At 40.6% G+C, this 15,838-nt stretch overlaps 1 protein-coding gene and 1 long non-coding RNA gene across 4 annotated transcripts in view; both read left to right on the top strand.

The window, feature by feature from the left end:
* The window catches only part of LOC138182095 (methyl-CpG-binding domain protein 5/6 homolog sba), a 378,991-nt gene that overhangs the window by 73,455 nt on the left and 289,698 nt on the right, over window positions 1-15,838 (top strand). The gene's annotated exons all lie outside the window — the stretch shown is intronic.
* The window catches only part of LOC138182102 (uncharacterized), a 97,356-nt gene that overhangs the window by 11,211 nt on the left and 70,307 nt on the right, over window positions 1-15,838 (top strand). The window contains exon 2 of the long non-coding RNA XR_011173717.1: window positions 12,353-12,428. This is a non-coding gene — a long non-coding RNA (uncharacterized LOC138182102). The remainder of the gene's footprint in view (window positions 1-12,352; window positions 12,429-15,838) is intronic.

Raw genomic sequence — 15,838 nt, 5'->3', positions numbered from 1 at the left:
TAAATATCAAATTTACTCTCATTCACGGTTGATCACGTATCGCAAATATTTCGAACGTACCTCTTAAAAACAATGAAATTTCCGAGTTTCTTTAACGCGATCAAACAAAGAGCCGTCGTATTCCTGCATTTCTTATTTTACCAGTTACCGCAATGATGTTTACAATGGCGGAACGCAAGTGGCTTTTCTGGTGGAACGATTTCCGTGTCATTCGAGGGAAGCTACGCCTCTCATACCTCTTGCTCTCCTTGTCTTTATCCGGGTTTCCTTCTTCTGTATGCAAATCAGCCGACACCTACCTACGTGGCGCTTCGTGTCTTATCTTCATCCCTGAGAGGTTGGTTCTTCGTTCGAATAAGATTGCGTGCAACCTTCGTTCCGAGTCTTCCTTTACCGCGTCTCTTTTCTTCAGACGTACATTCATTCTGGACGTTCTGACGTATCTTTGACGCTTATCCTTTGCTGATAACGCTTTACGAGTTTCCTCCGAGGGTTGGGAAAAAATAGCAAGGGGTTCGAAGCTCCGAATACGCGTTCAGTAAACTACCAATTACGTAGAAGCCTTGTAGAAGGGAAAATAACGTAGAGAAGCTTTGCGATTATAGACTTTTTCGCTGACGATACAGTAGCCATGCGATTGGAATTTCAATTTTTCTTTGATGTTAGATCCGATGAAGTGCGCGTTGCATCGTCTTTTTCAAGATACGTTTCTCGTTCTTTTTGTTGTATCAATATCATGCAAGAGTATTTGTTTAACGCCGTGAACGCTGTCGTAACGTTACTTACAAATTCATTTCGTCTGCTCTGTCTGGAAATAAAAAGTAGGTAATGTTCGTTACATCTAAGGAGTATAAATACATACGAACGTTATTCTAACGAATTACATGTGTCATAATAATTGTAAGAATCAGAAAAATTCATTGAATCGTTATAGTTTCGCTATTCGAGACATTTGATCCGTTATTATTGCACGATTACATTATGTACGCACCACTGATATTTAATTAGATTCTATTGGGAATTAACGTTTTCGATTTTTTCTAAAGTTGTCGTAGTATGTTCGAACTGGCGTGACCTATGCTCAAATTTAGTTGAAAAAAGTCGCCATAAATTTTCAGAAACAGATAATCTCTCCGACAATATTATATCGTCTTCTCACTTTTTATATTTCGACGGTTAAAATATACGTGTGTTTGAACCGTCTACGATTTATGGAAATCCTCGAATAAGGCTGTAAATACAGAAGCAATATCTCACGGCAGAACTTTTAGATCGATCTAATAAATTTCGCGTATCGAGAGACGACAGCTCGCGTCGATTTGATTCAACGAATATTCGATTTATTCAAGTTTCAACAGATTAGACCGTTGGGGTACAGTAATGCGATGAAATTCGCGTTGGAATTACAGTTATTGGAAACATTAACGTTACACAGTGTTATTGATAGATCGACTATTAGTTCGGTATTATTTGGCCTGACATTTAGTAATTGGATGGTTTAATTATTTTGATCGATTCGCTGCCTTAATAAGGCAATTAAGCGAGGACATATTATGTGGTATTTAACGCAATTACCCACGGTTCCCGATAGTTCGTATAAATAGATTAATTCGCTGTTGCATATTAGGAACATGAAATTATAGTCGGCCGTGTGGCATTTCTAATTATTTCACAGAAATATTTTGCTCGTAATTGTCAGAATTGTGTGCAGCATCTTGGCGAAAGCAAACCTAATGCTACTAAAATTCCAAATAAAGCACATTCTGTTGCGCATATGTTTCCAACATCCAATAACCAAGTGCATAAAATATAACCGAAAGCCTTCACCGGTTCCCACTAAAGGCAACCAAACGAAAATATCACGAGCAGCCAAGTCATTTCACGCGAGAGGTTCGAAGATATTTGAAAGGAAGAAACGCTGCACTCTAACAACTGTCTACTGATAAAGACATAAAAGGCGAACGATAAGAGAAAATGACGTAGCATGGCAAAATCACAAGATCTCCTGCTTAAATAAATTTTTTCGTAAAAGTTTTACAAAAAAACTTTTACAAAAAAAAAGAGAAGATACAAATAAGCAAACTTAGAATAGGTCATTCCAATATTACACATTCGCAAGTTATCAAAAATAAAAGGAACTTCGAACTAGAATATTGAAATTAGACTAATATGATGCAATGTAAAAAATGTTAAGTTTCCTAAAAGAAATATCTCTTGCATCGGCTATAGAAGTATACAAGATTGTACTAATTCGTCAACTATTGATAACCGAGTAATTGTTTGTTAGTTAATCGTCCTAGCTAAAATAACTGTAGCAAATTAAGCGTGTAAGTACCATTTAAATATTTATGTATTTGTAAGATACATGTGGTTGTAGTGGTTGATACTACAATAAATTAAAAGAAATTGTCAGGATAGACACGAAGCATAAAAAGTATACTTAACAAGGAATATTTCAGAATTCTCGAGTGTCTACGAGTTATTAAAATATTCGCTGGATAATTTCTTTCTCAGTATATGATTAATTCTCAATGTGTTACTCACCGATGCGAACACACTGTTCGTTTTCTATTTTACGGTTTGACATATTTGGTAGCTGAAATCATTCGCAGAAATACGATTTTGCACCGATTGTGCTTAAATTGCGTCAGATAATCAGACTAACTTTGCTAATATACCTTGTTAGACCCGTATAGAAGTGTAGCTACCAAAATAGTCACATTTTATTATTGCTATGCTATCGAGCGTTTGAAAACTGCTTCTATTCGCTTGGCTGATACGATCGAATCGTAGCAGCGATTCTCTAGTAATTGTTTCAAAATATCGTGATTCGAACGTTGATCGAAAAAATAAATCGATCGTAAATCATACACGAACAATGGCATTTCAAGGATGGCTTTTCACAGCGTACGAGGCAGGACAAAGGGGAATAAAACTAGGGGAAGTCGAGCGAAGTGACACAGACGCCTTACGAACCGGCGAAAGAAACAGTTGCGTCGTCGGTAATTGCGCTGGGCTTTAATTAACAAAGCACAATGGAGGGAACGTACCCATTGCCACCCTCATTGTCTTCGGGTTAGATCTGTCCTAGCGAGAGTTGCCTGTACGTAACCTATAGCCGTGGTTGTATATGTGCACGTACACAAACGTAATGCCGCGCATGTACACACTTATCGTACAGGGTGGTGGCGTTTATCCTCGTCGCTGTTCCGAGCGACGGTCGATTATTTAACGCAATTATCCGTCGTTCCATCGTGAAGCAACGACGACGCTCTCTCGCTCCGGTCTCCTCCACCCTGCTGGTTTCATTCGCCATTGTTTCTTCTCGGTCGTATCGATTCGAGGTATGCTCGTTCGACTGGTTGGTTGCTGCCCCGTACGGAATGAAAAGCAGTCGGCGGCCAGAAGAAGAAGAGGAAAAGAGCGTTGCACGGCTGACCGTTCTTACGGAGGTGATTCTTTTGCCGGGAATTTACGAGCAGCCGGGCCGACCGATTAACCGTTAAAGGGATAACTGAAACCGCTTCGAGCCCGCGCCTTCCGCGCTCCTCCATTGTGAAAGCGTTTCGGTGTTCCTCGTGGGACGTTCCGACGTTGTTGATCATTGTGTCGCGCGTGATAACATCGTTACGCCGTTGAAAGATATCGCGGAGAAATTACCGACGACTCGAGGAAATTGCTCCCCTTTCGATTCTCGTTCTCCTTTACCAGCAGATCGATATCGATATCCGAATCCCATCCCGATCCTTTAGCGAGGCGACATAGCACGCGATATCTCGGTATTCGAAGTTTTTACTCGTGGCGGTCGAAATCGAGTTCAGTTGGGAATAGTCGCGTTAAGGGTAAGGAAGAGGGGCGAGGGTAGTTGGATCCACCGGATGATTGTTATTCACTTAGATAGGGGCTGTTTTAAAGTTTCGAACAGAAGGACTCGCTGTATTCCCCCGTGATTCGCCGGGATAAAGGAAACCTGCAAATTGTTGTTGCTGGAATCGAGGACACTCAGCCACAGATTCTGTTGGCAGGGGATGACGGTAATAGTATTAGGGTTAGTGGCGTATCTCGAGTGGTTTGAGCTGCTGAAGCGGCGGTAAGATAGCGAGCGAAGGCCGTGACTGGATGCGAAGAAGAAGCGGAACAGAGGTGAAAAGGTAAAATAAACAGAGAAATAGGGTGGTGGCCCCGGGGGACCGGGAACGAGAGAAGCTCTGGCCAGGCTGACTTTATTGGCCTGAATTGCTAGAGGATTAATTTCGCTGGATTTAAGTGGAATGCCGGCGTGGAACGGCGTCCATTAAAAATGATAATATTTGGACGGCCGATTACCCTCGTTTGTACGTCCCCATTTTTTCTCCCGTAAATTAGATTTTCCTCAGGAAACTTAGCGAGCCGGTGGTAGTTTAAGAGGCACGATAAGAGAAGAATCTTATTGACCTTAAAATTAGATCTCGGTATACTTTCACGGCGCGACGGCGGCCAGAAAAATTGCTAACAATTTTTACGTTGACCCAGTTCCCAATTTTCTCCGCGTTTTGACGACGATTTGTCCGGTCGGTGTAGATTTCTTCGTTCCTTCGGAATTTTATGGCCCATACTCGGTGACTACTACCGCTCTTATCGTAAGTGGTCAGTCGTTACGACTCCTTTGCCAAGAATTGAATTTCAGCGCGCGGGGGCAGATTATTATTCCGGTGAAAGAGGTTCAACGGAAATCTTAAAATTGAATTTCTTCCCTTACATAAAGAAAGCTTACTAATCCTTACTGCGCTCACGATGCTACGTTAGATTGGATAGGAATATCAGGATGGAAATCTGCCTCCTAATTGCTCGCGTACTCTCGTTCTCCGTTGAAAAGATCTGCAAGGAAATGCCGTTCATTAAAAATTATAATAGCGTATCCTCGATTACCTTGCCTTCGAAAATTGCAAGCTACGCTTTTCTTTCGCGGATCAAATTTAAGGGATAAGTAGATTATTCGCGAGCCGGGTACGAGGAGCGGCAGGCTTATCTTGAAATTAAAATTTCCCTATTCAAGGGGAAATATCGACACAGCTGGAAATTGATCGTAACGCCAACGTGCATTTATTTTTATTTCCACGTCAGCCTCGATGAAAATATCACAGAATCACAGCAGCGAAAGTCTTCGCCCCAATTACTCGATAGTTCGTTATCTCCAAGGTACGGTAAACAAAGTAAACGCCGGTGAAACGTCGCCGCCGATGTTGTCGTTGCTGTTGTCGTCGCCAAGCGTCGATAACCGTGTTAAATTAAATTTTTCGTTTGTCGCGTTTTCCCTCCGTATGGCAACGCGACGCTACGCGCTGGCGTGGAATCTGAAAATTGAAATTCTTTCTTTTCATCCGGAATAAAAGAGAACCGTGGAGAAAAATTACCGGCGACCTCGAACGTCGTCAGGGCCGTTGCTCTATGTCGCTTCACGGTATATTACATCGGATCCGATAGACGCGTCGCGATGAAAATCTCGTTCCTGATCGTTTCTTCGACGAGGGTGACTGTAAACAGGGCAAGCTTATCTTTCCCTGTGGCTCAGGGGCAGACCCTTTAACCGAAACCAAGCAACCTCGTCGATAAACCTTAAGTTCCGGGGACGTGCACGCCCGGCCAGACGAGGTGAAACGAGAACAGGAAGGGAAGCTGTGTATTTTCCTTATGGAAGGACGACGCGTCGTATTTAGGGAGAACAGTTTGGTAGGACGGACTTTCAGTGTGAATCAACTCGTCTCTTGATCTGTCTATTTATAACAAGATGCGAAATGGCTTCTCGATGATAACCTTTGGTGGTAATTCTTATTCGCTGGTAATTCAGTTGAATGCTAATGCGTTAGTTTTTGATAACGATACTCGTGCTGTTTCATTGATATTTCAAATGGATTAGATCAATTCTTTATGGTGAAGCAGTCTCAAAGAACGTCGTTAATTCGTATTTCAAAAATCGAAGAATCCCAAGTCGAAGAGCTTGTTAAGCAAGAAAACAGTTTTACGAGATCCGACGATTACAAATTTCAGTTCTATCGTTAATATCGATTTTAAAAATTGATTAATTTTATCACGATATTCTATTACACGTAGCTATGATTATTGTAAAGAACAAAATAGGTTAGGTTTTATGGTCATCGTAATTTTAATGTAAATTCATAATTAGAACATATCCTTTTAAAAATCAGCAACAAACAGATAAGTTTTCCAACTACTTATCGATTGAAATTTACCACGATCACTCAAATCTAATTGAATACAAACGAATATAATTCGAAGGAATGTATCGCGACCACGAAAAATTAACTATACGTTCTTCTAATAAAAAGAAAGAGAAACAAAGAGATACAAACCTGGAAAATACCCTTCAATATCGATAGAACCTACAGTTTGTCATTTTCTTGAAACCTTTTATAATCTGAAGCGTTTCTCGCGCTCGATTAAACGCAGCTCGTTACGCCGGTGCTCGAGTTCACGATTAAAACGCCGACTAATCGGCCCGTTTAACGAATCAGTAGACACGGCTTGATTACCCAGAAATCAGAGAGCCTCTGACGCGTAATTTTTCAGACCTCGTAACATCGCGAAGGGCAGCAGGCTGTTTCTGGCAAGGGCTTCTTCTTCCCTGACATCGAGCGGGCGTCGAGGTGCGTTTTCGTAGTGGTATATATCGGGATCGATGTTGGAATACGAAAACAGCGAAGAGTCAGCCCTCCGGTTTTCAACGACGCCCTCCGCCCCTCTGGTCCCCTTTCTTCCTTTCCTTGCCGTCGCAGTCGCATTTCCGGAGTCTTTTACCGGCGGAGCGTGTAAGCTTGCACAAAGAAGGCCCGTGGAGGAGGTAGGTCGCAGCCGGTGACTAAACTCCACCCTCTTCGCCCCCTCCCCCCCTTCTACCCCTCTTTCCAACCACCGCTGTGTGCCGGCGAACTTTTAGAAACTGCAATTTCTGTATACCTTTATCGCTGCCCGCCGCCAAGCGTAATTCCGATCGCGCTTGACTCAGCTTTTGCATAACCGCATAACCCGGAGCAGTCCCGTCGGGGTAGTTCTAGAATTCATAAAAGGGTAAAAGGCTAAAATTGCAGCACGTTCTTCCCTTCCTCGTTCTCCTTCGGTTTCTATGCTCCTTCGCCGCCGTCCCTCGGTCCAAAAACCCCCCTTTCCTACGTTATTCCGTGCCAGTGGCCGACGTTTCACCGAGTGAATGTTCCACCGGCAATCATGTCTATAGCCACCCGGGCAAATAGCTTTCTTGATTCGATGGGGCGAATTTTTATTCCGTTTAGCGGAACAACCCGACTCGTGTACCTATTTGCGACAGACGGTTTTGATCTGCTCGAGTTCCTCGCTACTTCAGATTTTAGCACAGACTCTGGTTAAATGCGCGAGAACCCGTAGCTTGTGTTTCGTTGCTCTCATTCTTATCTCATTTTCAGCGCTTCCTCTTCCTCCGTTCCGTAGCTACGGTTAAAGGGGAATGGAGTAAGTCTTTCTCGATTCATTGGACTTTGACGTAGGAAGGATATTTTAAACGGATCTTTGTCAATTTGAAATTTGTCGTAATTTTACAAAGCGTATTTATCTTCTAGTCTTATCTTCTCGATACCGTACAGTTTTTCTTTTTAATTTACCTATGCGTTTATAAGCGTCTGTAAAAATGTTTAACGTAATTATTTGTAGGTTTATCGTATTTATCTTATCATCGTAGCGCTATCTCTTTGATATCATACAGTTTCTTAAATTAACCTACGTTAAGTATTAAGGAATAACCGTAAGCCTTTTTCAGTGTGCGTTATCGAATTCTGTCTTTCGATATCGTAGTTTCGCAAGAGAATTCCACGAACTTCTTTAACAGCTCTTTCCTTGCCGTTTCTTTCACTTAAATTTCAGAAGTTTGTGAAATTCAACGAAATCGAAATACTTGTATCGTTATGAAAAACTATCGCTGGATCCTCGATGGGTGGATCAACATTTAATACGAATATACCAAAGAACATAAAACTCTAACAACAACGTTCAAGAAGAGTTACGGTCGATATTCAAATTGTTTTCCCATTGCATAAAAACGTATCTCTCAGTATCGAGCAAGTCTTGCAAGTACATTAACGAAATTTCTTAACGCCGTAACTTCGCAGAATCTTTTTCGCGCGACGAGGAGAATCTTCCCACGAGCATTTCGCTTGGACGAAAGAAGAGACGAGAATAATTCGTTGTACTCGTTCGGAAGAGAATTTTCGAAGTCTGGAAACTGTATAATCGCGTTTTCGAAGCTTGCCATTTCTTTCTGCCCGGCACGGCGTGGAAAAGTGTGCGCCAATTTCAGAACATATTCCGTAAATCCTTTTGGTTTCCGTTACTTTTTTATATTCCGCGGAAGCCGGTAGACAAGAGACGACTTTGACCGAGACTACGACGAGCTCACGCTTGCTCGCGTACGCCTCGCTTCTCATCTCTTCTTCTCTGCAGCTCGGCCCAAGCCGAGGGAATCAATAACTCCTCGCGACGGAGTCACCCCCTCGTTCTTCAGCCCCTAACCAAAGAACCCTGCCTCTATAACCCCATAAAACGTCCACGGGGATGACTCGCATTGTCGAGATTTCGAAGTCGCGCAGTTTCTCGTTGACGAAACGACTCGAGGTGTCTTGCAAGGTGTCGCCTTTTCAATGGGTTCTAAAGATATTTACAAAACGATGAAACGAATTTTAAGAGGGATAAAGATTCGAAGAATGCCCGGGACGTGTTTAGCTGGAGCATTTACGAAATGTGGGACGAAAGGGGATTATCGTTTGTAGCGACGTTTCGGAATCAAGCGAGTTGTCGTTGTAAACGACGTGTGTCGTCTTACTGCATCGTTATTTCATCTTTTACTTCTTCGGTTGCCATGTAGTCCGCGCACTCGTATTTGAAGATATTAGGAAAATGGGCTAGCGAAGTACAATTATTTTTCTATTCTTAATTATGACGATTTTAGACCAACGTTTTATGTATTTTTGAGTACCAAGTCACGGTATAAGATATTTTCGTACATCTTAAACATCAATGTTACTGTTGCTTATAAGATCCAACTTATAACAATATATTTTTATCGACATGCTACAGCATGGTAATCCGTTATTCCGGATGTTCCATAAAGTAACAGAATAAAATTATTTCTGTTATTATGTGCCGAAGGTTTTTTTTTAATTTCAACAGTTCAAACTTAAAACGAATAGCCATAGGATTTAAAATAGACAATACGTACATATTAAGAAGATCTTCCGAATTTTCTCTTACTTTGTTTTCAACAGTGATTCAAAATAAATAGCCGCGTGTACGACGTTCGAATCGATACGATGATTATCCGACATATCTGCGGTGGTGGAAGCAACGCGAATATTCTATTCTCGAGCGAGCGTGAGTAGCGGGTAGCTATCTGGTGTAATTTATAGCGAATCAACGGGTATCGTAAAACGCAAAATGGTGACCGTGATATCGTGTATGCTGCTCGAAAATGGAGTTACACGGGCGAACGAGTAGCATCACTAATTTATTAGATTCTGGAATGCGCACTCGTAATCTCATCGATCGGTGTATTTGTCCAGCTGAGTGCACCCGTTAATCTTGCGCAAATGAAATAATGGTTTCAAGCTTTATCGACGGATAATGAATTTTAAATTGGATCAGCTCGACGGCATTAATTCCGCGTTCGCCGCGCGTGATCCGAGACCGGATTGCAAATTAGATTATCTATCTCTATCTCGGTCTGTCCCTCCTCCTTCCCCCCTCCCCCCTGCCCTATCCCCTCGCCACCCTCCTACACTCCTCCCGCTGTTTTTCTCCGTTTATTTGTCCCCTTTTTTCCGGTAGACACATATCCGACTCTTCGTCGGTCCTCGAAGCTAAATGGCACGATAGCACGAAATAGAGGCGCGGCTGACGCGCCTCATCTACATAATAAAAGTGGAAAACCACCAGATATGAAATCTTAACCAAACCATATTACGTTCTACGTGCCTTCTAAATCGTAACACGAAATAAAGTTTCCTTTTAATCGGCGTTCGCGCGATCCACCTTCCCGCGGGGCCGTTTTCCTAATTGGCACTTGTGTTCGCCCGAACGATCTTCCCTCCACTCCTTTCAGCCATGGAAATTTTTCTGATTTACATTTCACTCCCCGACCTTTTTGCATTCTCTTGATAACTCGGCCGAGTCGGTTGCATCTGGTTTGTAACTGGTGCGCGTTATCCGTCCTTATCGGAAGCGTACGTTCGTTTAAAATCGCCGCTGCTCGACGGGGTCGAAAGGAAACCTGCATGCCCAAGTGGTTCCGCAGCTTTCTTCTTTTTTTTTTTTTTTTTTTTTTTTTCTTTACAAGCAGAGCTATTCGATCGATGTTGCAATCGTGTAGATCTTTTTGATACGACCCGCGAGAGTGCATCGCGTTGCCTTTCATAGTTGGAATTTTATTTCTTCCTGCTATTTTCGTTTTTCTTCCTTCGCTTGGAAATATTCGATCATTTCTTCGTAACAGCCTGTATAACGTGACTGTATTTACAAGACAGAAGATACGGGAAATCTCACGTATTTTAGCACGTTTTCGAAAATTGGAAAATGCTAGGACATTTTAGAAAAGGGGAACCGTGCAAGTTCCGTAGTATATTCTTTCCATTCGTAGAAAAAGATATATGCGATTGCATCGTTGGTTAAATAAATTAGATCAAATAATTTGGAGATAATTTTGTCATATTTCGCGGTTTACTCTATACTCTTTGAAATATGGTCGTCTTGTCGTTTTTTGTTGAAAATGACAACGTGAGTTCGAGCTCGCCATCCATATTGGTTTAAGATATTCTTTTGTTCTTATCTCTAGTCCATGCGACGATAGATTTATCCAAAGAATAAGATAATAGCTATTGTGATCCTACCTCTAAATACAGAAATAACAACATTTTTAATTACACAGTAAATAGTAGGACAAAAATTGAATCGACACGTTCAATTTATACGACATACGAGTTGAAAGAATCATAAAGACGTATCGTTTATTCGTTTGTCGTTAAAAAGAAGTAACGAGACATCGGTTGGAACGAAGCATTTTTGATTCTGTTCTGTTGGATTTACGGACAATTGGTTCACGCTGCGCGTTCGTGGCGACCCGGGAACAAGTTTTAAAGCACCGGCACGCGCGCGATTCAGCGAAGAAACGTTACAAACAGGATGACGTTTTCCATTGCGGAGCTTCTATTTACGAAAGGATATTCTCTAGACGTCGTATATTCGATTCCGCGCGATACCGATATTACTCGACCCCGCTGGGGATTCCATATCTCGACGGTTGACACGGCTTTCGCGCTTTTACGACCAGGCAATTTTGCGCAATGGGATCCCCGGTAATGCGAATTTACGTAGCTGCCTGGCTCCCCTCGTAACTCTCTTCTGCTCGTTATTCCTCTCTCTTTATTACGATCTCGGCAAACTGTCGGCACGTAACGATAGTTTAAAGGTCTTCGAAATCTCTTTCCAAAGGATCCACTAGATGCAGCCTCAAAAATTCTTCTTCGATCATCCCTGATCACTAGACTGTACGGATTTTTATGTGTTCATGAGAATGATGAAGTTGCTGCAATGCGCAGAATGTAAGGATACAAATATATGAAAAATATGTCAGTAGTCGAGATACGTGAAACATCCAAAGCGTGGTATTTAATCGGTAAAACTTCCTGTAAATTATTAGGTTGTCCGAAAAGTTTCTTTCGTTTTATGAGGAAATAATAGACGCACAACGTGTTTTGTTTCATATTATTTTGTCGAATTACGTACGATCCATTTTGTTCTGTTGAGGTAAACACCATGACATTTCACAGACTTGGTTTCACGTTTGTATGAAGGTGCACTGTTTTAAAAAAACACATTTGCGAAAGAAAGACACTTTTCGGACAACCTAATATATTCACAGAAATTTGAATTTACGTAAATATCCTATTGATTATGCTCAGTTCCTTATCGAAATTGTTTATTACTGCTTGTATCCGTAATTCTCGATCAAACGTTGTTTGTTATCAAACGTAACGATAATTCTTCCACTCTTATACACCTTTGAAACTTCTTTTTGGAATTTTTGAAAGAATGGGATAGTCTAACAGGAAAATTAAGTTGAATGTTCTACAACACACAACGGTTAACTAACATGATATACTAGATAATAACAAGATAGACCTATAAGAAGATATAAAATTATAATTAACCAAGGGAGGATATTTAATGAATACCCAGATGTAGAACTATAGTAAAGGAATTTTACGCTGAAATAAATATTCCGCGATTGTTACGCTTAAGCTAGATTAATCAATTCTCTTTTCTTTGTTGTTTTCAGGTAAGCACGATCTGCAAAAGGATAATACGATGTATCGAAGGTGTTTGCTTGCGAGTGAAAGTACGTGCATCCCGCAGTATGTATACTAATGTATCGTTATAATCAACGTCGCATCAGTGAAAAAGTTTTTGCAATACGAACGTTAGCGCAAAATCTGATTACAAAATTCGAAGATTTTATATATAAAACATTTGTTATATTAATCGCAATAGCAATTGTATACGATCATTTTTAGTAATCGTAATCTTAAAGTAATTTCCTTCTCTCTTCGTCCTCGCAATTTTGTCGAAGAATCGTGCAAAACATGTGATAAACAGATGTCAGAATGAAGTTTGGCTCGTCCTGTGATTTGTCAATTATCGCTTCATGCATAGCGAAACGTTCAGTTTTTAGTACCCGTTTAAGACGAAGGATGACGAAAAGATCAGCTAATGATAGATTTGGCGAATATTCGGTAGTAAAACGAGAGAAGAGGAATTTCGTGCCAAATATTCCCTCATGATTAGTTCCATATGTCTCTTCTCGTTGTCGTGATGTAAAAACGCGTATGTGTCACTTTTTTTTTCCAATAACGTCTTCGCGTAGTTGTGAAAAAATGCATTCATTACAGTATCACGAGATGCCATGATCTGTCTTATAAGCGATCGTGATCGAAGACCTTGATTTTGAGCTGAGTATACACGATATTCGAATCTTTTTAGATCTATCATGCCACCTATATGTTTTCCAACGATTCGTAGCGATAAAGCGGCATGAATTATTTAAGTATCCCTATAAATTCATAACGACATTTTATGTGCATTTACGTTCTTCTTTCTTTAAAATCACTCATGGAAAATGTATACGCAGAACATGGTAATAATTCAACCAGGATGGGATTACGATTTCTCGTAAACAGAAAGACTAGGATTCTGTTTCTTCAGATCTTACAATGCAACTATTATTTCTAATATTCCTCCCGCGTTTTATGAACAACGTCCCCGAACTTTTCTACGAGGCTCGTATCTTCTGTTAGCGGACACGAGGGACAATGACACGATCCTTTTGAATTCGCGACGATCCGTTTTTGAATAGACGAACTGTTCTTCGATCGACTTTTTGTCGTAGAACGGAGACAAATGGCTTTCGCCAATCCGATTAATCCCGCCGCAGTTTACAATTCGAGATGCACCGGTTAAATAATTACTTAGCGAAGTTACGGGGCTTCGCGAAGTGAACGGGATAGGCGCGATAATGCACGATAATTCGTTGCTACATGCGTTCGCGCCCGTTCGCGGCCACCGCAATTTTATGATTACGTTATCGACGTCGTTATCGAAATTGCTTGACCGCCATGATAAATAGAGTCGCGGGAATTGACCACCTAATTTTCTCGACCGTGCCGAGAGGAATATCGTCTGCGACGCGCTTGCGAATGTCGCGACAATCGCGTCAACTGCAATTTTATTTCTCTCTCTCTCTCTCTCCCTCTCCCTCTCTGCTCTCGATGATTTTTTTTTGCGAATTTCTATTTTTCTCTTTCCTATTCCCTCGTGTTCTTTTTTCTCCTCGTTGCTGTTTTCGATCCGGTATTTTCCGCTAGGGAGGATTGGTTTTGTTACGTCGCCGTGCGACTTTAATTGTCAATTCACCGGCGTACCAGTTTTTTCCCTGCCCCGGTTCGACGATGGATTTCTCCGATCCGGAAAATGAAAATGCATTTCGTGCGTTTTATATATGCGATAAGCGCGGCACGATTTTGCTTCTCGAACAATGCCGGGATAACGAAACAACGAGCGTTTTGTTATTGCCTTCGGCTTCGCTTTTTTTTTCCTTTTTTTTTTTTTTTTTGCTACCGATCGCTACGGATTAATTTATTCAGCGGTATCGAAGAAGAGCTTCTCTTCGGTTAAATCTACGGTGGCTGAAAGTATTTGATCGTTTTTAAAAACTATTGACAAGTACATATATATCGTGTATTGTGAGAAATATTTTGAAATTTCATTAGCAGCGTAATGAGACACTCGTTGATAATTGATAATGTCGTGATAATATGAAGGAAATTTGAAACCGATCCGAGACTTCATATAGAAATTGCAGAACATTCGTTGCGAACTTCGCTAAAACCAAAAAGTATTTCAGTACTGAATTATTGATTACATTAGTAAGCCATAATGTGTAGCGATACCATCTGTAGCTATGTAGATACACGTTTGATACGTTTCGTCTAATATTCATATCGTGTACTAAATTGTATTCATATCTTTTACTAAATTTATGCTTGCAGCAAGTGTATTATGACTTTTATATACATTACCAGATTCCTTTAAAATTTTATTCATATAATCGCTATAGTCGAGTCTCGTTACTGCGCTAATGAAATTTTAGAAGGCTTCGTATCATGCACATTGATAGAAACTTTCTATGGTAAGTGTTGGAATACTTTTGCCAGCCACTGTATGAAAACGATTAGGGAAGTTGGATACGAAGTTGAAGTACACATTGAAACACGTGTTCGGAATAATGATTATTGTCAAGATAAATGCTCTAATGGAATTGCGTTTTCTCCTTTCGCTGTATAAATTTTTTCCACTTTTCTTTCGTAGGAATTTAAAAGTTTTAAGCGACGTATCGATTTTCCTTGCTGTTCTATATCTAATACCATTAAGGTACGGTTATCAGGAGTTACAGGGTATGCGAGACATCTTACGATATTGCGATAATGGACACAGTATCGATTATTGCTAGAACTCGTTCCAAATACTTCGATATTCTCCATAATAAATTTATGAAGCAGGTTACCTTAGTTACTGTATATGTGGAATAACGAGGAATATCGGTTTATTGCATCAACAGACAATATACAATTCGATTAAAAAGTAAGGACGAAGCATGTCAGGCCATGTACGTATTTTACTTTTCTCTTCACGTATCTTTTTTTAATCTTGGTCTTTGCGTTAAACTTGCTTATTGAACAGTTAAGACTGTAACGAATCACGTCTAAATACGTTTCTCTATATCCACTTTTTAAAGTTTCTTTGAAACATTTTTCTTGAGAAATTGTCTTATCCACAGAATGTTTATCGTTGAAACGTAATAAATCATACAGAAATTCGAAACGATCTGAATCGTAAAGGATACAATTTCTTGGATATCGTTTTCTCAACAGCGGCAGAATAAATCGCACGGAAATTCCAAAGGATGGAAATAAAAATAAAAATAGGTAATTATTTTTTCGACGATAATATTACGCGATAAATAAATCGCGCGAAGACTCAACGACCCGAAATCCGAGGAATCAAAGATGATAGAATTTCTCGAATATTGCTTTCTCAGATGCAACGAGGTGAATCGTGCAACTTGCAAATGATCGATACCTTCCCTTCTCTCGTTATATCGCTATTAAGAGTTAACGCATTAACCGAAACGATGACAAACGCAATCCGTAGGCTCTATGTTTCCACGACAAGCCAGAGAACATCGTGAGATCTTCGTGGCACGCGGTAA

This window comes from Bombus flavifrons, chromosome 7, assembly GCF_040668555.2.
Source record: "Bombus flavifrons isolate JBK064 chromosome 7, iyBomFlav1_principal, whole genome shotgun sequence".
NCBI lineage: Eukaryota > Metazoa > Arthropoda > Insecta > Hymenoptera > Apidae > Bombus > Bombus flavifrons.
The sequence above is the reverse complement of the archived record's forward strand: the minus strand, read 5'-3'. Positions and strand labels throughout refer to the sequence as shown.